At 44.4% G+C, this 22,705-nt stretch overlaps 1 protein-coding gene across 1 annotated transcript in view; it reads right to left on the bottom strand.

The window, feature by feature from the left end:
* The window catches only part of LOC121537754 (dnaJ homolog subfamily C member 5-like), a 43,191-nt gene extending 29,475 nt beyond the window's left edge, over window positions 1-13,716 (bottom strand). Inside the window, exon 1 of the mRNA XM_041845383.1 lies at window positions 13,528-13,716. The gene's annotated coding sequence lies outside the window, so the exon portion shown is untranslated. The remainder of the gene's footprint in view (window positions 1-13,527) is intronic.
* Window positions 13,717-22,705: the final 8,989 nt, after the last annotated feature.

The raw sequence follows: 22,705 nt of genomic DNA, 5'->3' as shown, positions 1-22,705 counted from the left end.
AGTAATCTCCTCCATGAAGACTGGGGGTCAGCCTGATGAACCAAACTACTCAGTAATCTCCTCCATGAAGACTGGGGGTCAGCCTGATGAACCAAACTACTCAGTAATCTCCTCCATGAAGACTGGGGGTCAGCCTGATGAACCAAACTACTCAGTAATCTCCTCCATGAAGACTGGGGGTCAGCCTGATGAACCAAACTACTCAGTAATCTCCTCCATGAAGACTGGGGTCAGCCTGATGAACCAAACTACTCAGTAATCTCTCCTCCATGAAGACTGGGGGTCAGCCTGATGAACCAAACTACTCAGTAATCTCCTCCATGAAGACTGGGGGTCAGCCTGATGAACCAAACTACTCAGTAATCTCCTCCATGAAGACTGGGGGTCAGCCTGATGAACCAAACTACTCAGTAATCTCCTCCATGAAGACTGGGGGTCAGCCTGATGAACCAAACTACTCAGTAATCTCCTCCATGAAGACTGGGGGTCAGCCTGATGAACCAAACTACTCAGTAATCTCCTCCATGAAGACTGGGGGTCAGCCTGATGAACCAAACTACTCAGTAATCTCCTCCATGAAGACTGGGGTCAGCCTGATGAACCAAACTACTCAGTAATCTCCTCCATGAAGACTGGGGGTCAGCCTGATGAACCAAACTACTCAGTAATCTCCTCCATGAAGACTGGGGGTCAGCCTGATGAACCAAACTACTCAGTAATCTCCTCCATGAAGACTGGGGGTCAGCCTGATGAACCAAACTACTCAGTAATCTCCTCCCATGAAGACTGGGGGTCAGCCTGATGAACCAAACTACTCAGTAATCTCCTCCATGAAGACTGGGGTCAGCCTGATGAACCAAACTACTCAGTAATCTCCTCCATGAAGACTGGGGGTCAGCCTGATGAACCAAACTACTCAGTAATCTCCTCCCATGAAGACTGGGGGTCAGCCTGATGAACCAAACTACTCAGTAATCTCCTCCATGAAGACTGGGGTCAGCCTGATGAACCAAACTACTCAGTAATCTCCTCCATGAAGACCGGGGGTCAGCCCGATGAACCAAACTACTCAGTAATCTCCTCCATGAAGACTGGGGGTCAGCCTGATGAACCAAACTACTCAGTAATCTCCTCCATGAAGACTGGGGGTCAGCCTGATGAACCAAACTACTCAGTAATCTCCTCATGAAGACTGGGGTCAGCCTGATGAACCAAACTACTCAGTAATCTCCTCCATGAAGACTGGGGGTCAGCCTGATGAACCAAACTACTCAGTAATCTCCTCCATGAAGACTGGGGTCAGCCTGATGAACCAAACTACTCAGTAATCTCCTCTATGAAGACTGGGGGTCAGCCTGATGAACCAAACTACTCAGTAATCTCCTCCATGAAGACTGGGGGTCAGCCTGATGAACCAAACTACTCAGTAATCTCCTCCATGAAGACTGGGGATCAGCCTGATGAACCAAACTACTCAGTAATCTCCTCCATGAAGACTGGGGGTCAGCCTGATGAACCAAACTCCTCAGTAATCTCCTCCATGAATACTGGGGTCAGCCTGATGAACCAAACTCCTCAGTAATCTCCTCCATGAAGACTGGGGGTCAGCCTGATGAACCAAACTACTCAGTAATCTCCTCCATGAAGACTGGGGGTCAGCCTGATGAACCAAACTACTCAGTAATCTCCTCCATGAAGACTGGGGGTCAGCCTGATGAACCAAACTACTCAGTAATCTCCTCCCATGAAGACTGGGGGTCAGCCTGATGAACCAAACTACTCAGTAATCTCCTCCATGAAGACTGGGGGTCAGCCTGATGAACCAAACTACTCAGTAATCTCCTCCATGAAGACTGGGGGTCAGCCTGATGAACCAAACTACTCAGTAATCTCCCCCCATGAAGACTGGGGTCAGCCTGATGAACCAAACTACTCAGTAATCTCCTCCATGAAAGACTGGGGGGTCAGCCTGATGAACCAAACTACTCAGTAATCTCCTCCATGGAGACTGGGGTCAGCCTGATGAACCAAACTACTCAGTAATCTCCTCCATGAAGACTGGGGGTCAGCCTGATGAACCAAACTACTCAGTAATCTCCTCCATGGAGACTGGGGGTCAGCCTGATGAACCAAACTACTCAGTAATCTCCTCCCATGAAGACTGGGGGTCAGCCTGATTAACCAAACTACTCAGTAATCTCCTCCATGAAGACTGGGGTCAGCCTGATGAACCAAACTACTCAGTAATCTCCTCCATGAAGACTGGGGGTCAGCCTGATGAACCAAACTACTCATTAATCTCCTCCATGAAGACTGGGGGTCAGCCTGATGAACCAAACTACTCAGTAATCTCCTCCATTAAGACTGGGGGTCAGCCTGATGAACCAAACTACTCAGTAATCTCCTCCATGAAGACTGGGGGGTCAGCCTGATGAACCAAACTACTCAGTAATCTCCTCCATGAAGACTGGGGGTCAGCCTGATGAACCAAACTACTCAGTAATCTCCTCCATGAAGATTAGTAGGTTGTTTGTTTTAACAAACCTTTTTTATTTAGGTTCTTATGTATTGTATATAGTTTTTTTTGTGGTGTGGATTTCATATAAGCCCTTGGGCTTCCAACCACACCTGCACACCGTTTACTATTTATTTGTTATCTTTATTGTTGTCTATCACGTGTTTTCTTTGGTGCAAATAAATGTAACATAAAAATGTAACTTGCTACCACTAAATCCACTCCACTATGATATTAATGAGACAGTAGAATCTAGTGGATTACCAGCAGGCCGTGACCAAACCATCCATACTAATACTGCATCCTCAGTGTACTAATACTTCTGTGTCGTGATGTGAGGAGAGAATAACACCAGCATTATTATCTGACTGGGAGAGGAGGGAACATTATGTCAGTATTATCTGACTGGGGGAGGAGGGAACATTATGTCAGTATTATCTGACTGGGGAGGAGGGAACATTATGTCAGTATTATCTGACTGGGGGAGGAGGGAACATTATGTCAGTATTATCTGACTGGGAGAGGAGGGAACATTATGTCAGTATTATCTGACTGGGGGAGGAGGGAACATTATGTCAGTATTATCTGACTGGGGGAGGGGGAACATTATGTCAGTATTATCTGACTGGGGAGGAGGGAACATTATGTCAGTATTATCTGACTGGGGGAGGAGGGAACATTATGTCAGTATTATCTGACTGGGGGAGGAGGGAACATTATGTCAGCAGTATTATCTGACTGGGAGAGGAGGGAACATTATGTCAGTATTATCTGACTGGGGGAGGAGGGAACATTATGTCAGTATTATCTGACTGGGAGAGGAGGGAACATTATGTCAGTATTATCTGACTGGGAGAGGAGGGAACATTATGTCAGTATTATCTGACTGGGGGAGGAGGGAACATTATGTCAGTATTATCTGACTGGGGGAGGAGGGGAACATTATGTCAGTATTATCTGACTGGGAGAGGAGGGAACATTATGTCAGTATTATCTGACTGGGAGAGGAGGGAAGACATTATGTCAGTATTATCTGACTGGGGGAGGAGGGAACATTATGTCAGTATTATCTGACTGGGGCAGAGAGGAGGGAACATTATGTCAGTATTATCTGACTGGGGAGGGGGAACATTATGTCAGTATTATCTGACTGGGAGAGGAGGGGAACATTATGTCAGTATTATCTGACTGGGGGAGGAGGGGAACATTATGTCAGTATTATCTGACTGGGAGAGGAGGGAACATTATGTCAGCAGTATTATCTGACTGGGAGAGGAGGGAACATTATGTCAGTATTATCTGACTGGGAGAGGAGGGAACATTATGTCAGCAGTATTATCTGACTGGGAGAGGAGGGAACATTATGTCAGTATTATCTGACTGGGAGAGGAGGGAACATTATGTCAGCAGTATTATCTGACTGGGGAGGGAGGGAACATTATGTCAGTATTATCTGACTGGGAGAGGAGGGAACATTATGTCAGCAGTATTATCTGACTGGGAGAGGAGGGGAACATTATGTCAGTATTATCTGACTGGGAGAGGAGGGAACATTATGTCAGTATTATCTGACTGGGGAGGAGGGAACATTATGTCAGTATTATCTGACTGGGAGAGGAGGGGAACATTATGTCAGCAGTATTATCTGACTGGGAGAGGAGGGGAACATTATGTCAGTATTATCTGACTGGGAGAGGAGGGAACATTATGTCAGCAGTATTATCTGACTGGGAGAGGAGGGAACATTATGTCAGTATTATCTGACTGGGGAGGAGGGAACATTATGTCAGTATTATCTGACTGGGGGAGGAGGGAACATTATGTCAGTATTATCTGACTGGGGGAGGAGGGAACATTATGTCAGTATTATCAGACTGGGGGGAGGAGGGGAACATTATGTCAGTATTATCTGACTGGGAGAGGAGGGAACATTATGTCAGTATTATCTGACTGGGAGAGGAGGGGAAACATTATGTCAGTATTATCTGACTGGGAGAGGAGGGAACATTACGTCAGTATTATCTGACTGGGGGAGGAGGGAACATTATGTCAGTATTATCTGACTGGGAGAGGAGGGAACATTATGTCAGTATTATCTGACTGGGAGAGGAGGGAACATTATGTCAGTATTATCTGACTGGGGGAGGAGGGAACATTATGTCAGCAGTATTATCTGACTGGGGAGAGGAGGGAACATTATGTCAGCAGTATTATCTGACTGGGAGAGGAGGGGAACATTATGTCAGTATTATCTGACTGGGGGAGGAGGGAACATTATGTCAGTATTATCTGACTGGGGAGGAGGGAACATTATGTCAGTATTATCTGACTGGGAGAGGAGGGAACATTATGTCAGTATTATCTGACTGGGGGAGGAGGGAACATTATGTCAGTATTATCTGACTGGGGGAGGAGGGAACATTATGTCAGTATTATCTGACTGGGGGAGGAGGGAACATTATGTCAGTATTATCTGACTGGGAGAGGAGGGAACATTATGTCAGTATTATCTGACTGGGGGAGGAGGGAACATTATGTCAGTATTATCTGACTGGGGGAGGAGGGAACATTATGTCAGTATTATCTGACTGGGAGAGGAGGGAACATTATGTCAGTATTATCTGACTGGGAGAGGAGGGGACATTATGTCAGTATTATCTGACTGGGGAGGAGGGAACATTATGTCAGTATTATCTGACTGGGGAGGAGGGAACATTATGTCAGTATTATCTGACTGGGGAGAGGAGGGGAACATTATGTCAGTATTATCTGACTGGGAGAGGAGGGAACATTATGTCAGTATTATCTGACTGGGGGAGGAGGGAACATTATGTCAGTATTATCTGACTGGGAGAGGAGGGAACATTATGTCAGTATTATTTGACTGGGGGAGGAGGGAACATTATGTCAGTATTATCTGACTGGGAGAGGAGGGAACATTATGTCAGTATTATCTGACTGGGAGAGGAGGGAACATTATGTCAGTATTATCTGACTGGGGGAGGAGGGAACATTATGTCAGTATTATCTGACTGGGAGAGGAGGGAACATTATGTCAGTATTATCTGACTGGGGAGAGGAGGGGAACATTATGTCAGTATTATCTGACTGGGGGAGGAGGGAACATTATGTCAGTATTATCTGACTGGGAGAGGAGGGGAACATTATGTCAGTATTATCTGACTGGGGAGGAGGGAACATTATGTCAGTATTATCTGACTGGGAGAGGAGGGAACATTATGTCAGTATTATCTGACTGGGGGAGGAGGGAACATTATGTCAGTATTATCTGACTGGGAGAGGAGGGAACATTATGTCAGTATTATCTGACTGGGGGAGGAGGGAACATTATGTCAGTATTATCTGACTGGGAGAGGAGGGAACATTATGTCAGTATTATCTGACTGGGAGAGGAGGGAACATTATGTCAGTATTATCTGACTGGGAGAGGAGGGAACATTATGTCAGTATTATCTGACTGGGAGAGGAGGGAACATTATGTCAGTATTATCTGACTGGGAGAGGAGGGGAACATTATGTCAGTATTATCTGACTGGGAGAGGAGGGGACATTATGTCAGTATTATCTGACTGGGGAGGAGGGGAACATTATGTCAGTATTATCTGACTGGGAGAGGAGGGAACATTATGTCAGTATTATCTGACTGGGAGAGGAGGGAACATTATGTCAGTATTATCTGACTGGGAGAGGAGGGAACATTATGTCAGCGTATTATCTGACTGGGGGAGGAGGGGAACATTATGTCAGTATTATCTGACTGGGGGAGGAGGGGAACATTATGTCAGTATTATCTGACTGGGGGAGGAGGGGACATTATGTCAGTATTATCTGACTGGGGAGGAGGGGAAACATTATGTCAGTATTATCTGACTGGGGGAGGAGGGAACATTATGTCAGTATTATCTGACTGGGAGAGGAGGGAACATTATGTCAGTATTATCTGACTGGGAGAGGAGGGGAACATTATGTCAGTATTATCTGACTGGGGGAGGAGGGAACATTATGTCAGTATTATCTGACTGGGGAGGAGGGAACATTATGTCAGTATTATTTGACTGGGGGAGGAGGGAACATTATGTCAGTATTATCTGACTGGGAGAGGAGGGAACATTATGTCAGTATTATCTGACTGGGAGAGGAGGGGAACATTATGTCAGTATTATCTGACTGGGGGAGGAGGGAACATTATGTCAGTATTATCTGACTGGGGGAGGAGGGAACATTATGTCAGTATTATCTGACTGGGAGAGGAGGGAACATTATGTCAGTATTATCTGACTGGGAGAGGAGGGAACATTATGTCAGTATTATCTGACTGGGAGAGGAGGGAACATTATGTCAGTATTATCTGACTGGGAGAGGAGGGAACATTATGTCAGTATTATCTGACTGGGGAGGAGGGAACATTATGTCAGTATTATCTGACTGGGAGAGGAGGGAACATTATGTCAGTATTATCTGACTGGGGGAGGAGGGGAACATTATGTCAGTATTATCTGACTGGGAGAGGAGGAACATTATGTCAGTATTATTTGACTGGGGGGAGGAGGGAACATTATGTCAGTATTATCTGACTGGGGGAGGAGGGAACATTATGTCAGTATTATCTGACTGGGAGAGGAGGGAACATTATGTCAGTATTATCTGACTGGGGGAGGAGGGAACATTATGTCAGTATTATCTGACTGGGAGAGGAGGGAACATTATGTCAGTATTATCTGACTGGGGGAGGAGGGAACATTATGTCAGTATTATCTGACTGGGGGAGGAGGGAACATTATGTCAGTATTATCTGACTGGGGGAGGAGGGGACATTATGTCAGTATTATAAGTAGACTAGGGCTGCATTCCAAACACTTAAAAGACACGCCCTCTCCCCTCAAATTAAGTGGACACTTCTGATGACGTCTGAAGAGTTGACACTTGCAGGGCAAGGGGAGAATTAATTAATTCATAAAAATGGACTGCTCTTGCTCGGAAATGTGTGTCAGTCGTTCGTCCCACGGTTGTGTTTTCAGTCATCATGGAACCACTGGTAGCTGTTGTGTGTTCTTTATATGCGCTACAGTCAATTATGATTGCGTTTCATATCTTGGCTAGAAGACAACGCATCCGCAGACATCGAATGTTACCCATCCGACTATACTCAGGTAAATCGAAAATTACAATGTATAAGTGTAATGTCAGGGAAAGTTGTGTGCGCGCAAGCTAACGTTTCCAAAAGCTAACCAAACAAAAACATCATTACTTTTATGATACGTTTTTGAGCTATCAAGTGCATTAATAGCACAATTTCTAACTTATTTACTTTCGTTTTTACTTACACTTGTATGTTGACTTCTCGACATTAATGTTTGTTTTAAGTTTTGGCAGACTTTTCTTAGCGGATGTACAATCATCGTGAATTGAATTAAGGGGCGTTTCAGGCCCCGGAGTGAACATAATTGTACACTCGCAAACTCGATCAAAAAAGAGGGCTGAGGGGCTTACGTTGCCAACTTCCCTTGCTTGGCTAATCGTTTGGACCGACGACGAAGACGGCCGCGGGGATTCCCCCAAGGGTATAAGTCGAGGGTAAGTGGAGGAGGGTGTGTCTTTAATGTGTATGAAACGCAGCCTAGATATCAGAAATTGAGGGAAGGCAAGGGTGGAAAAATAAGCTGCAGTGCACAACGGCTTTATGGCACCTATGAAATGAAAAAGGAAGCAGGATTATCTGAAGCAGGCAGACATCACAGATCACATCAGGGTTGGGCTCAATTCAGAATTTTTGAATTGACTACCAACATGAGTTGAAATTCAAATTGAAAAAATCGGCCACCCCCAACAGGATGTAGAATTTTAATTTGATTGACAGGAGGTTGAATTTTATTCACTGCAATTCCACTCAGTCATAGAACATGAGAGTTTCATTGACTGACAGGTCACACTTCCAGAGACCAAGGTCACACTTCCAGAGACCAAGGTCACACTTCCAGAGACCAAAGAATATATCACTTTTCTCTGGAAACAAAAATGTTCATATGTGACTCGTTTCAGGAAACAAGGCGTATGTCGCAAGTCACGACTTCACAGGAGAGGCATTTGAACGTTTATTTTATTTGGTTTATCAAATTGTCATTTTTTTGGCAGAAATGCCTTCTGGAACATTTTAACTTTCATGTGCCTTAATAACAAACGTGTATGCCATCTGTAAATACGAATAAAGTTGTTAAATTACGAGCCTATTGGTTTAGCCACAGAAAAAGACAGGAACCTTCCCGCTAGCCATGATTGGCTGAGATGAGTTTCGGATTTGGTCTGCCGTGTAGCATCTTCTGTCTATAAAATGAGCCGCTCGTTATGTGTAGATAATCCTTTCTACTGCAGTTTTTTTTTCGAAATATATAACGTTAGCCACGGAGAACCGCAAACGTGTTGCTAATGCTCTCAATAACATTGCTGCCCTGAATTTGAAGTTGTGATGGACTACTTTCAGGAGGACGATCGTACCATGCTGACTCTCACGGACTCTGAAAAATGAATCAGACGATGAGGAAATCCCTGATTTTAGGTAAAAACATTTTTCCATTGAAGAAGATATTGTAGAGTCTTCTGATGACAGTGATGTGGGAAGAAACGGCGATCAACAGTGTTGTTGTCACGGAAGAAGTTGACCGAGTTTTGAAATCAGTGGAATGTCTGATAGAAGCAGAGTATAATAAGGAGATGGATAGAATTATTGGCGTTTGATTATAAATGCAGAGGGAGTCGAAAAGAGAAACACAGATGGCTTCAAACTAAGGGCAACCATGGCAAATTATTTGGGCTGCAATTTCTGAGGCTGGTAACTCTAATGAACTTATCCTCTGCAGCAGAGGTAACTCTGGGTATTCCATTCCTGTGGCGGTTGCCACGTCTCCTCCCGTGGCTCCCCTCCGGCGCTCTGATTCGCCGGTCTACTGAGCCACCGGTCTGAGCGCACCACCTCGGTAACACCGGAATGAAAACCCAACGCACCCTAAACAACTCTAGCGCACCTGCACCTCATCATCTCATCACCAGCCCTATATAGCCCTGGACTGTTCAGTGTTGTGTTGTGTGTGATTGTTAATGTCATGTCGTGTACGCACGCTTTGTTGTTCTCTTGCTCAGTGTTAAGTAAACCTTTACATTGTTGATTCCTGCGTCTGCGTCCTGCCTCTTCGTATCCTCAGTACTCGTCACAGCGGTCCTCATGAGAGCCAGTTTCATCATAGCGCTTGATGGTTTTTGCGACTGCACTTGAAGAAACTTTCAAAGTTCTTGACATTTTCCGTATTGACTGACAATATGGACTTGGTCTTTAACCAAATAGGGCTATCTTCTGTATACAGACCCCTACCTTGTCACAACACAACTGATTGGCTCAAACCATTAAGAAGGAAAGAAATTCCACAAATTAACTTTTAACAAGGCACACCTGTTAATTGAAATGCATTCCAGGTGACTACCTCATGAAGCTGGTTGAGAGAATGCCAAGAGTGTGCAAAGCTGTCATCAAGGCAAAGGGTGGCTATTTGAAGAATCTCAAATACAAAACATATTTTGATTTGTTTAACACTTTTTTGGTTACTACATGATTCCATATGTGTTATTTCATAGTGTTGATGTCTTCACTATTATTCTACAATGTAGAAAGTAGTAAAAATTAAGAAAAACCCTTGAATGAGTAGGTGTTCTAAAACCTTTGACAGGTAGTGTATACATTACCTCAATTACCTGGACTAACCGGTGCCCCCGCACATTGACTCTGTGCCGGTACCCCCTGTATATAGCCTCGCTACTGTTATTTTACTATTGTTATTTTACTGCTGCTCTTTAATCAGACCAAGGGGAGACCAGACCAAGAGGAGACCAGACCAAGGGGAGACCCGACCAAGAGGAGACCAGACCAAGAGGAGACCAGACCAAGAGGGAGACCAGACCAAGGGGAGACCAGACCAAGGGGAGACCAGACCAAGGGGAGACCAGACCAAGGGGAGACCAGACCAAGGGGAGACCAGACCAAGAGGAGACCAGACCAAGGGGAGACCAGACCAAGGGAGACCAGACCAAGGGGAGACCAGACCAAGGGGAGGTCAGACCAAGGGAGACCCGACCAAGGGAGACCAGACCAAGGGGAGATCAGACCAAAGGGAGATCAGACCAGGGGGAGACCAGACCAAGGGAGAGTCAGACCAAGGAGACTCAGACCAAGAGGGAGACTCAGACCAAAGGGAGACCAGACCAAGGAGGAGATCAGACCAAGGGAGATCAGACCAAGGGGAGACTCGGACCAAGGGGAGACCAGACCAAGGGAGAGCCGGACCAAGGAGAGTCAGACCAAGGGAGAGTCAGACCAAGGGAGATCAGACCAAGGGGAGTCGGACCAAGGGGAGACCCAGACCAAGGGGAGACCAGACCAAGGAGAGTCAGACCAAAGGGAGACCAGACCAAAGGAGACCAGACCAAGGGGAGACCAGACCAAGGGGAGACCAGACCAAGGGGAGACCAGACCAAGGGGAGACCAGACCAAGGGGAGACCAGACCAAGGGGGACGGACCAAAGGGAGACTCAGACCAAGGGAGAGTCAGACCAAGGGAGAGTCAGACCAAAGGGAGGTCAGACCAAAGGGAGGTCAGACCAAAGGGAGACCAGACCAAAGGGAGACCAGACCAAGGGGAGACCAGACCAAGGGGAGACCAGACCAAAGGGAGGTCAGACCAAAGGGAGACCAGACCAAAGGGAGGTCGGACCAAAGGGAGGTCAGACCAAGGGGAGGTCAGACCAAGGGGAGGTCAGACCAAAGGGAGGTCAGACCAAAGGGAGACCAGACCAAAGGGAGACCAGACCAAAGGGAGATCAGACCAAAGGGAGATCAGACCAAAGGGAGGTCAGACCAAAGGGAGACCAGACCAAAGGGAGACCAGACCAAAGGGAGACCAGACCAAAGGGAGGTCAGACCAAAGGGAGGTCAGACCAAAGGGAGGTCAGACCAAAGGGAGACCAGACCAAAGGGAGGTCGGACCAAAGGGAGGTCAGACCAAGGGGAGGTCAGACCAAAGGGAGACCAGACCAAAGGGAGGTCAGACCAAAGGGAGGTCAGACCAAAGGGAGACCAGACCAAAGGGAGGTCAGACCAAAGGGAGGTCAGACCAAAGGGAGGTCAGACCAAAGGGAGGTCAGACCAAAGGGAGACCAGACCAAAGGGAGGTCAGACCAAAGGGAGGCCGGGTGCATTAGAAACACTCGGAATGAGTGCATGTCTGTGTCACAGCCTGTAGCTCAGTTGGTAGAGCATGGCGCTTGCAACGCCAGGGTTGTGGGTTCGTTTCCCACGGGGGGCCAGTATGAAAATGTATTCACTCACTAACTGTAAGTCGCTCTGGATAAGAGAGGAGAGTGAGGAGAGGAGAGAGAGAGGAGAGAGTGAGAGATAAGACAGTGAGAGAGGAGAGAGAGGAGAGAGAGGAGAGAGTGAGAGAGGGGAGAGTGTGCGAGAGAAAGAGAGAGAGTGTAAGAGAGTGTGTGAGAGAGAAAGAGAGTGTGTGAGAGAGAAAGAGAGTGTGTGAGAGAGAAGGAGAGTGTGTGAGAAAGAGTGAAAGAGAAAGAGAGTGCGAGAGAAAATGGAAGTGAAAGTTGAACAGTATAGTGTGTCATCATAGGCCTTGAACATCTCCCAGTCAAACGGCCTGGAAAACAGTATGCTAACTACGTTTCCCTTCTGTTCAGACACTAGCTGAGAAGCTAACCAGTAACCACAAACATACATCTGTGACCTTTGACTGCCTAAGGCAACAAGGAGGACATGGAGGGAGTATTGTTCTGGGTTAACGTTCAAACTAATACTAAATTGTCATCTCCACATCTTGCCTGAAGCAGAAAGACTGTCAATAGCACAAGTCTTAGGCCTACACAATGAACTTGTTGACACTAGCTAGGTCTTGCTGCTACTCCACACCCTCAGACGACCTCAAATAAAGTTTGGCCATATTTGCATCCGGGCTTCTCCTCCTGGCTGTGACCTGCCTAATAACGAACCACACATTTGATTTATGATATCCTCTATAGTCACAAGACTGTCTTCTTCATGGTGACAGAATGAAGCAACTCCCTTGAGATGTGGACATCATGATTGAGAGAGGTAGCTCATTTCCATTATAAGTGGATTGATCGCCACAGATGGTTTGTTTACATAGCAGGTTAGGATAACTAACGCAGCAGGTTAAGGGAATTAACGTAGCAGGTTAAGGGAATTAACGCAGCAGGTTAAGGGAATTAACGTAGCAGGTTAGGCTTTGTTAAAATGTTAAAGTCGACCGGTAGAACGAGGAAGTAGCCAGTTGTCAATAGAAAGTAAAGCAAGAGGGGGCTTGGTTTCCCTGGACGCAGTCTGACCCTTACCTTCTTTTTAGTCAAAGGGAACTCCACATATTGCTTGTGTTTTCCTTAGAACAGTGAATGTCACATGGTTCTAGCTGTAGTAAAATAATGATTTGACATGTGTCGTGACAAACATCGACGACAACTAACTAGTTTACTATGTCACGGGTCAGATTGAATGCAAATACAGATTTGCTCAACTCGCCGGGGTCCATGCTAGTTAGCTGGCTATCCTCAAATAGAACAATGTTTAGTTCGCTAGCTAAAGTTACCATCTGTAAAAAAAATCAATAAAAAAAATAGAGGTGGTTTGCTAATGCATCGTGGCCTGGTTTTTAAAACCAACTAAGTTACCAGCAACCTCCCACTCGCTGTATAGAAAATAAAGACCGGAGGATTTAAAACTGTAAAGCGGATAATCTCTTGCTACCGCATCAAAGGAACACAGCATCCATGTTGGTTTAGCAGTTTCTAACCAGTTAGCATGCTAGCTACCACCACCACCAGGCACGATTCATTCGCTAGCTCGCTAATCTAAGGAAGGCGGAGAAGCTAATTTAGCTAGCATGGCCGGGGATACGAAATGTGTTATCAAATGCAGTTCTTACCGTATATTTGGGCACAGTGGATGTCCAATTTGAGATATTGAAAGGTAGCTAACTATAATGCTTGCATTCCAAGCAGCAGTTCATGCTAGTTTGGTTGGGCAATCATTAAAAAACCACCTAGTAAACTAGAAACGCTACTTGCTGGCTGTCAATCTCAGAGACCCTATTAAATGACTAGAGGGGATGTGTCATAAACCCTCAAAGTTTCAGAATGGGATAAAAATGGCAGCCATATTGGTCAGGGAGAAATCCCAACCAGCCTAATTGGAATGAATAGCAGTACAGTAGAGGCATAATCCAGATTTGATTTATGCAGGAAAGTAAAAGTAAGGGATGTGATATATTGTGCAATAGAATTGTCAACCTAAAATATTGTCATATATTGTCATAAATACAGTTTATACAGGTTTTATACCAACTTTCCAAATAAATAGCCGCTCAAGTATATGTAAACAGACCAAACATTTTCATGGAAAGCTGTGAGTGCTATTATATGATACAATATCAGTACTTGTTGAAGTCCTATCATCTACTGATTTCAGCCAGTGTATGGCTGTGGATTGACTGCATTGCATATTGGCAGTTAATTTGAAACATTTATGGAATAATTCCTCTAAAACTGTCTGGCTAGCAAACAAACATACAGTGCAGGTACCTTCTTCAAAATGCATTATTTTACACAATATAATAATAATAATATGCTATTTAGCAGACGCTTTTATCCAAAGCGACTTACAGTCATGTGCGCATACATTTTTACGTATGGGTGGTCCCAGGGATCGAACCCACTACCCTGACTTTACAAGCGCCATGCTCTACCAATTGAGCTACAGAGGACCACAATATCTTATCACAGCACTGGCATACCATGGTTGACCGACTCCCTGACCAAAATGGCTGACCTTTATCCCATCTAAAGAAGGTCCAAGCCATTCTAGTAGTCTAATTCCTAATTCTATAACCAATCCCTTCCACTTCTTGCTCCCGATGGTGTGTCGCAAACTGACGTGCGCGCACCCGGGTGTTAAAAAGTAGGCGGTACGAGGGAAATCCGTTCCGAGTGACGTAGTCCAGAAAACATTAGGGGGGGTTCCCTCTTTCCCCAAACCGATGTACAAGCGCTTTCTTCCAAAACCTTTCTAGAACATATCTGGCATACCCTTCTACATTTCTACTTACTCGAAGTCAATTATTACAAGTCTGCGGATTAGATTTTGATTTTGGAACTCGATAGGTCTAACCTCCTGACATTGTTTGAGAAGTTTTCTTATTGCCATTTTTATGTGTTATTTACCAAATCCCTCATGTTTACACGTGTCGTTTTTCAAGTTACGTTCTTATATTACACTCATATAGCAGTTCAAGCACCCCGGTTGTCACTAGTTACCACATCCACAAAGTCATTAACCCCACCTATTTCTACAATTTCTCTTTTTTAAATTATTTTATTTAACCTTTATTTAACTAGGCAACTCAGTTAAGAACAAATAGTTATTTACAATGACGGCCTACACCGGCCAAACCCGGACGACGCTGGGCCAATTGTGCGCCCCTATGGGACTCCCAATCACGGCCGGTTGTGAAACAGCCTGAGCCTTCTCAAAATGTGACTTTAAACCTAACCCTAAATTTAACCCTAACTTTAAATTAAGACCTAAAAGCTATTTTTAGTTTTAATGAATTTTTATGATATAGCTAATGTTGACTTTGTGGCTGTGGTAACTAGTGACAACCACTCGTGAATACTGTGGATATTTTACATTTGAGTCATTTGTACAAACGAATGTGATATTTGAGGCTCTCTCTCCCCAATTGATAGTACAATGAACACGCATATATTTACAGTTTGTAAGTGTGTAATATGGGGGTTGGAGACATGTTAATTTCGACATTACAAAGAAACACTTTTATTAACAATGGCAACACTGCCATGATGCTCTGAGCATTGCTGTTGGAAAACCACATCAGTGTCTGACTTTTGGTTGTAGCAGATGCACCTCCTTGTCTGCAGTTGGTTGCTTCAGCCTTACCTATGAAGGTAAGTTAGAGACATAAGTGTACAAGCATGTAAAGTACTGTATGATTTGCACATGTAAAATATGAGTTGCACCTATATAATTAGTTTTGTAGTTGCCAAAAATATTTGCAAACATGTAAATTATTTTGAGAATAAATGCAACAACACTCGCAAGCACGTAACTTGATGTGGAAATAAATACAACACTAGTAATCATGTAACTTGCTATGTGACTAAATTCAATAAGATTTGCAAGCATGCAACTCAATTTGAGAATGAATGCAACTCATTTAATAAACTTGCGACTGGTGGTAGCTAGCTAGCCTCTTTTCAATTGAAATGACATGGCTGGTTAGCTAGCTAGTAGTAGAGCCTTCTGGCTAGCCTGTATCTAGTGGTTCTCACATTGTGTAACAGAGCAATAGGTCTAGCTATGTACTTGTCATTTGTTTGACTAATGTTAGTTTAGAAAATAATTGTTTTCTCTGTGTATATTTGGTGTGTAGTTGGATTTGCTAGTTAGCAAGCTGAGATCTCTGCTCAAGTTGGCTAATGTTAGCTAGCTTGCTTGTGATGTTTTGGACGAGAACAGGCTAGGGATGGATCAACATTTACAGAATGGTTACCTGGAGGAAAATGGGCGAGGGTCCTGCTTTTTCAATTTCAGTATTTTTCAAATCTAGTCCACCCCTGGATGAAATGTCAATATATCTGTGTTTTAGAATTAGTAGCTTATTAGGCTATATATGGATGTGTGCCCGATGCTGCCCCTCAACTCTGATTCTCCATGTGCAATATCAAGTGTTCCTATAGGCTATTTAGTGTGGTGTCAATCAAATGATCCATAGCGTATAGAAGCACAGAGCAAAGTTTTATTTCTATGATAGATGCTGGGATGGTGTAAATAAAACTAGGCTGCATTACACAACGCAATGGATATTCCAACCCTGAGCCCCTGACCTGACCTGCTCTTGTTGATGATTTTGTGTGTGTGCTGCCTAACCAATGGCTATGCTATGTAGGCCTATGGTGGCAGTTCAGGAGGAGAGTCAAAGGCTTTTCTTCAGAAAATACATTTTTGATTAGGCCTAGTCCAAAAAATCTTGCGCACGGACTAGTCAGTCTATAGCCTATGTTCTGTTCAGTTTGAAAAGGAGAGCGCGACGATGAGGAGGAGGACTTTAATAGCTTGCTACAACTATAGTAGTATTTTATAAAACAATATGTTTCTTGCCCATGATGTATTTATCAGAGTTATTGACCTCACAATAACAGTGATTCGAGTAACTTACATGGTGCCGAAACTTGAAGCAGCAGCCGCGGCACAATCAGTCGGAAATGGACTGCTCATGGTGCTGAAAGTAGGCAAATTCGAGTAGGCATAGGCTAATTCATTTAAACCGTCTTCATTTAATTAGACTTTACTAACAACAAGAGGGCTTTGTGTTGGAGCCTATTTCTTCCTATTTAAGAAATGAGGTAGGCCTACCTGTTTGACAGAAGAAATTAGGCTATATTATCCATAGATTTTTCGGCCAATTTCTCCACCCACCATGCAATCTTGAAATAGACTACCTCCCTGTCAGTGAAGGGCTGTTAAGTTTAAACCAAGACAGGAATAGGCCACAGGCCTACCCTTTATTAAAGAAAATGGTTTAAGATGTTTAAGAAAATAAAACGGATACGATTATATAAAGTGATCTATAACAGCGCTTTGGTCCGCAATGTTTTATGCCAGAAACCAGCAGTAAAATACAGGGTGAAAGACGTGACTCCGATGCATATGGGGATATCATTGTTTTGTTTCTTTGACATTCAGAGGCAGAGCTACAACCTTCTATAGCCGAGGAGACAAAAAATGGACTTTGCCTGGGAAGTTATCTAATTCAGTCACTATCCATTGATTAAGCTATTCACTTTCTGTGCAATAGAAGATTAAACCCAGTTTAAACCCAGACAGCTTTTAGAGAAGCCCTTGTGACCTTCTCTCGTTGGGTTAAGCCACAGAAGAAGAGTAGCCAGAAGTTAAAGCTTACGTTTTTATGTGTCGGTAGGCCTACTCTGTCTGGGGTGGAAAGGTAGGCCTAACTTCTGAAAGTACAATGCTCAGATTCCTAATGACGTCTCAGATGTCATTATTTGCAGACAGGGATAGTTTTGTTGCAAACAAGACACACTGATTTGGCATTGGAGAAATATGATAAGATGAACACACAGGCCTCTCTCTCTGTCCATTCTCAGCCTGGAACTTTCTGTAATTTGTGTGGTATTAAAAAAGATTCTGCTAATTTGTAGAATTGCATGAAGTGTTTATAAAAGGCCATTTTTTTCTCGGACCTGCAAATACGGTGATAGATTCATGCAATGCTTTTACTATAAAATAGATATTTCCACCCCTACTCTTGTCCACAGTAGCCATGTGTGCTATCAAAATTCCTATGTTGCCATGTAATGCTTACAGGACGAAGAACAGTTTCTAAAACTGCATATCTAAGGCTCTGGTCTGTCCAAGAAGTCAGGATAAACGGTGGACATGTTCTCTGCTATCCACTTTGTTTTAATTATTATTTTGGGTACAGGGGAGGGTCACTTGTTTTTTCTCAAGCGTTCAGGGAGGGTTTAGGTAAAATATATTTTTCTGAAGGGAGGGCCATCCATTTCCATTTCAGAGAGGTCCGTTCAGTCCACACGCTCCCTGTAGAATCAAGACAAGAGGGGATGGAGAACAAGATTAGATGTGCAGTTGCTTCAATCTGGCTGTTGCAGAGCCCAGACGAGATGAGAGCTACAGTGAGGGGAAAAAGTATTTGATCCCCTGCTGATTTTGTACGTTTGCCCACTGGCAAAGAAATTATCAGTCTATAATTTTAATGGTAGGTTTATTTGAACAGTGAGAGACAGAATAACAACAACAAAAATCCAGAAAAATGCATGTCAAGAATGTTATAAATTGATTTGCATTTTAATGAGGGAAAGAAGTATTTGACCCACTCTCAATCAGAAAGATTTCTGGCTCCCAGGTGTCTTTTATACAGGTAATGAGCTGAGATTAGGAGCACACTCTTAAAGGGAGTGCTCCTAATCTCAGCTTGTTACCTGTATAAAAGACACCTGTCCACAGAAGCAATCAATCAATCAGATTCCAAAATCTCCACCATGGCCAAGACCAAAGAGCTCTCCAAGGATGTCAGGGACAAGATTGTAGACCTACACAAGGCTGGAATGGGCTACAAGAATATCGCCAAGCAGCTTGGTGAGAAGGTGACAACAGTTGGTGTGATTATTCGCAAATGGAAGAAACACAAAAGAACTGTCAATCTCCCTCGGCCTGGGGCTCCATGCAAGATCTCACCTCGTGGAGTTGCAATGATCATGAGAATGGTGAGGAATCAGCCCAGAACTACACGGGAGGATCTTGTCAATGATCTCAAGGCAGCTGGGACCATAGTCACCAAGAAAACAATTGGTAACACACTACGCCGTGAAGGACTGAAATCCTGCAGCGCCCGCAAGGTCCCCCTGCTCAAGAAAGCACATATACAGGCCCGTCTGAAGTTTGCCAATGAACATCTGAATGATTCAGAGGAGAACTGGGTGAAAGTGTTGTGGTCAGATGAGACCAAAATGGAGCTCTTTGGCATCAACTCAACTCGCCGTGTTTGGAGGAGGAGGAATGCTGCCTATGACCCCAAGAACACCATCCCCACCGTCAAACATGGAGGTGGAAACAATATGCTTTGGAGGTGTTTTTCTGCTAAGGGGACAGGACAACTTCACCGCATCAAAGGTACGATGGGCAGGGCCATGTACCGTCAAATCTTGTGTAAGAACCTCCTTCCCTCAGCCAGGGCATTGAAAATGGGTCGTGGATGGGTATTCCAGCATGACAATGACCCAAAACACACGGCCAAGGCAACAAAGGAGTGGCTCAAGAAGAAGCACATTAAGGTCCTGGAGTGGCCTAGCCAGTCTCCAGACCTTAATCCCATATTAAATCTGTTGAGGGAGCTGAAGGTTCGAGTTGCCAAACGTCAGCAAACGTCAGCTGAAGATCTGCAAAGAGGAGTGGAACAAAATCCCTCCTGAGATGTGTGCAAACCTGGTGGCCAACTACAAGAAACGTCTGACCTCTGTGATTGCCAACAAGGGTTTTGCCACCAATTACTAAGTCATGTTTTGCAGAGGGGTCAAATACTTATTTCCTTCATTAAAATGCAAATAAATTTATAACATTTTTGACATGCATTTTTTTGGATTTTGTTGTTGTTATTCTGTCTCCCACTGTTCAAATAAACCTTCCATTAAAATTATAGACTGATCATGTCTTTGTCAGTGGGCAAACGTACAAAATCAGCAGGGGATCAAATACTTTTTTCCCTCACTGTAACTGCTAGAGATATTTTTTTTTTTTAAAGTGAGATTCTATCTTGATTAGATACCTAGATGTCAATGTCGAACCAATGCAATGATATACATTTTTTGGGCTTGCTATATGAGCTGCTTTTCCTGAAAATGTCTATCTGATATTATAGCTAGTTGTTGTTGTTCTAGCTAGCTCACCCAAAGCAGGCTTTGCCCCTCCTCGCTGGTCTACAGATGCATGACTACATGATAATGATGTTGTGGCTGTAACACTAGAGTATCAGATAGAGATTTTGAGGATTTATTTATTTATTTTTGTTTATTTTACAATTAGTGCCAAAACAGATTTGTCATCGGCAAATGTAGTTTTGATTCACAGAAGAAGATCAAATCAAATGTTATTTGCCACATTCGCCGAATACAACAGGTATTGCAAACTTACAGTGAAATGCTTACTTACAAGCCCTTAACCAACAATGCACATTTTAAGAAAGAAAGAAAAAGTGTTAAGTAAAAAATTGATAAGTAAAAAATAGAAAATAATTAAAGAGCAGCAGTAAAATAGCTGCAAATAGTCCGGGTAGCCATGATTAGCTGTTCAGGAGTCTTATGGCTTGGGGGTAGAAGCTGTTAAGAAGCCTTTTGGACCTAGACTTGGCGCTCCGGTACCGCTTGCCGTGCGGTAGCAGAGAGAACAGTCTATGACTAGGGTGGCTGGAGTCTTTGACAATTTTTAGGGCCTTCCTCTGACACTGCCTGGTATAGAGGTCCTGGATGGCAGGAAGCTTGGCCCCAGTGATTTACTGGGCCGTACGCACTACCCTCTGTAGTGCCTTGCGGTCGGAGGCCGAGCAGTTGCCATACCAGGCGGTGATGCAACCATTCAGGATGCTCTCGATGGTGCAGCTATAGAACTTTTCGAGGATCTGAGGACCCAAGCCAAGGGGGAATAGGCTTTGTCGTGCCCTCTTCACGACTGTCTTGGTGTGTTTGGGCGATTCCAAGATGGCGTAGCAGTGCGGTCGTGTACTCTGTGTGTGTCCATGTAAATAGCCAGTTTTTTGTATTTTTTTTGTATTTTTCGTACATATTTCCCTATCACACTTTTTTGACTTTGTTTGTTTTACCCCATATGTAACTCTGTGTTGTTGTTTTTATCGCACTACTTTGCTTTATCTCGCAGTTGTAAATGAGAACTTGTTCTCAACTGGCTTACCTGGTTAAATAAAGGTGAACAACATTTATAAATAAATGATCGTTTGTTGGTGATGTGGACACCAAGAAACTTGAAGCTCTCAACCTGTTCCACTACAGCCCCGTCGATGAGAATGGGGGTGTGATCAGTCCTCTTTTTTATTTTTGTAAATGAGTTGCATTCATTCTCAAATTGAGTTGCAAATCTTATTGAATTTATTCACACATCATGTTACGTGCTTACGAGTGTTGTTGCATTTATTCTAAAAAGAAGTTACATGTTTGCAAATATTTTTGGCAACTACAAAACTGATTATATAGGTGCAACTCATATTTTACATGTGCAAATCATACAGTACTTTACATGCTTGTACACTTATGTCTCTAACTTACCTTCATACTTACCACTCAAACAAGCCCCTTTTGTTCTGGTTCTGACTAGGTGGAACACAGCTAGCACACCAACATACTTTTTCTGTGACACTCTGGCTCCGGGACTTTTGTATTTGAGCCAGGGTGTATTTTGTTATGTTGGGTTTGGGTGTATTTCTATGTTTGCTTTTCTGTTGGCTTCATTTCTAGGTTTGGTCTATGACTCCCAATCGGAGGTAACGAGTGTCAGCTGTCGGCTCGTTATCTCTGATTGGGAGCCATATTTATACTGTGTGTTTTCACCTTGGGGTTGTGGGTTTTTGTTCCGTATTCAGTATTTGTAACTGTGGACTTCACTAGCCGTCTTTGTTTATTGTTTTTGTCGTTCGTGTCTTTACTCTAATAAAGTCATGTTCACTCAACGCGCTGCGCTTTGGTCTGCTCCTTTTGAAGACGGTCGTGACAGAAAAACCCACCACAAAAAGACCAAGCAGCGTGTCAAGCGGCAACAGGACCTACCTACACAGGATTTATGGACTCCCATAAAGGATTCATGGACATGGGAGGAGATTCTGGATGGTGAGGGGCCTTGGGATCAACCGGGAGAATATCGCCGTCCTCGTGAAGAGCGGGAGGCAGCTAAAGCCGAGAGGCGGCGATATGAGGAGGCAGCACGGAGGCAAGGCTGGAAGCCCGAGAGTACTACCCAAAAATTTCTTGGGGGGGCTAGAAGGGAGTGTGGCGAAGTCAGGTAGGAGACCTGCGCCTACTCCCTGGACTGACCGTGGAGAGCGAGAGTACGGGCAGACACCGTGTTACGCAGTAGAGCGCATGGTGTCTCCTGTACGCAGGCATAGCCCGGTTCGGTACATTCCGGCTCCACGTATCGGCCGGGCTAGACTGAGCATTGAGCCAGATGTCATGAGGCCGGCCCCACGCATCCGGTCACCAGTGCGTCTCCTCGGGCCGGCTTACATGGCACCAGCCTTACGCATGGTGTCCCCGGTTCGCCTACATAGCCCGGTGCGGGTTATTCCACCTCCCTGTACTGGTCAGGCGACGGGAGCATACAACCAGGTAAGGTTGGTCAGGCTCAGTGCTCAAGGGAGCCAGTACGCCTGCACGGTCCGGTATTTCCGGCACCACCTCCTGTCTCCAGTCCAGTACCACCAGTGCCTACACCACGCACTAAGCCTCCTGTGTGTTCCCCGAGTCCTGTGCGTCCTGTTCCTG

The sequence above is a fragment of the Coregonus clupeaformis genome, chromosome 24 (assembly GCF_020615455.1).
Source record: "Coregonus clupeaformis isolate EN_2021a chromosome 24, ASM2061545v1, whole genome shotgun sequence".
Taxonomy (NCBI): domain Eukaryota; kingdom Metazoa; phylum Chordata; class Actinopteri; order Salmoniformes; family Salmonidae; genus Coregonus; species Coregonus clupeaformis.
Note: the sequence above shows the minus strand (reverse complement) of the source record. Positions and strands in the feature narration are given on the sequence as shown.